Source organism: Panthera tigris, chromosome X (assembly GCF_018350195.1).
Source record: "Panthera tigris isolate Pti1 chromosome X, P.tigris_Pti1_mat1.1, whole genome shotgun sequence".
NCBI classification, from domain to species: Eukaryota; Metazoa; Chordata; class Mammalia; order Carnivora; family Felidae; genus Panthera; species Panthera tigris.
Window position 1 is genome coordinate 95476215 of NC_056677.1, and position 1904 is coordinate 95478118.

The following is a 1904-nucleotide window of genomic DNA, read 5'->3' on the forward strand; positions in this document are numbered from 1 at the left end:
ATTCAATCTGTAAATTTCTTTGGGTAGTTGTGGACATTTTCACAATATTTGTTCTTCCAATTCCTGAGCATGGAATGTCTTTCCATTTCTTCATGTGTTCTTGAATGTCTTTCATCAGGGTTTTATAGTTTTTAGAGTACCTCTTTGTTTAAGTTTATTCCCGAGTATTTTATTGTTGTTGTTGTTGTTTTTAACAACTGATAACCAATTTATTAAAAAAGTTTATTTAAGCATCCGCAATGATGACTTCAGTGTCGACTCCTGGCTCAATACTGATGGAAGTAATCTGCTTAACAATCTCAGAAGGACTGTGCCAGCCAGTGAGTCACTTGTGGATCCTCATCTGAGAATGATCCCAAGCCTTAGAACCTTCACCGCAAAGAGTTTTACTTGTAGAGATTCTCAGTCTTTTTTAAAAAATGTTTATTTATTTTTGAGAGAAAACAGAGAGAGAAAGAGAGCAAGTTGGGGGGGGGGGGGAGAGGGGCAGAAAGAGAGGGAGACACAGAATCAGGAGGAGGCTCCAGGCTCTGAGCTGTCAGCACAGACTCTGACGCGGGGCTCGAACCCATGAACTGTGAGGTCACGACCTGAGCCGAAGTCGGACGCTCAGCCGACCGAGCCACCCCGGCGCCCCGGATTCTCAGAGTCTTGGTAAACATCCGGACTGGTCCTTTCACTTTGAGATTCTTCTCCTTTGCCCTCTGGTCAAGTCAGCATGTACCTTCTCCAAAGATTTTACATTGCGGCTGGTTAGAGTAATTCTCATTCTGTGAATCGCCCCCTCGGGTTCCATGGGTGTCTTCCCGGTGTCTTTAAAAGCCATGGCTATGACCAACTTGCTGCTCAGCAAAAGCAAAAAGTGGGGAGTCGGGAGCAGGAGTGGGGTGTCCAGAGATCCACTCTACCTGTAACTGCACCTTCCTCAAAGAACAGATTATGTTATTGTTTACGGTGCAACTGTAAATGAAATTTTTCTCTTAATTTCACTTTCTGTCCCCTCATTATTAGCGTCTAGGAATGCAACAGATTCCTGTACGTTGACTGTGTATCCTGCGACTTTACTGAACTCATTTATCAGTTCGAGTAATCAGTCCCGGTCTTGGCGTTTTCTATACGTAGTATTATGTCATCTGCGAGTGGTGAGGATTTTGTTTCTTCCTTGCCATTTTGTCTGCCTTTTATCTCTTTATGTTGTCTAATCGCTGTTGCTAGGACTCCCCGTGCAGTGTTGAGACACAGTGATGGGAGTGGTAAGAGACTTCTTTATTTCTTCTTTGATTTCTTGATTGGCTGAGAAATGTGTATTTGTAAAGGAAATCTCCACTTGTAAGGGTGTCCCCCTCTCTGTACCGGGAAGAGAAGGATGACCAAATCTCTAAAAATTCTTATCAATGGAGAAGGCAGTGATTTGTGTCTGTGTAACAACCATACCCTCCTTTACTTTACCCTCTTTACCTGGCAACCTCCCATAACTGGCGCCCCGCCCCATTATCTTCCTGTGTCTTTAGACGGAGGTAGACTTAAAATGGCGGCCTGGGGGCGCCTGGGTGGCTCAGTCGGTGAAGCATCCGACTTCGGCTCGGGTCACAATCTCGCGGTCCCTGAGTTCGAGTTCAGAGCCTGGAGCCTGTTTCCGATTCTGTGTCTCCCTCTCTCTCTGCCCCTCCCCCGCTCGCGCTCTGTCTCTTAATAATAAATAAACGTTAAAAAAATGAAAAAAAAGAAAAGATGGTGGCTTGGGCCATTTTAGGACATTATTCAGGTTTCCTGGGTATCTGCCAAGTATATAGGAGGTATACATGTTATTAAACATCTTTTTTTTTTTTTAATGTGTATTTATTTTTGAGAGAGAGAGAGAGAGAGGGCATGCAAGTGGGGTTTGGGGGGGTGGTACAGAGAGA

At 44.5% G+C, this 1904-nt stretch overlaps 1 pseudogene; it reads right to left on the bottom strand.

Annotated features, from left to right (window-relative positions):
- Positions 1–226: 226 nt before the first annotated feature.
- On the bottom strand, positions 227–826 carry LOC107180527 (annotated as a pseudogene).
- Positions 827–1904: the final 1078 nt, after the last annotated feature.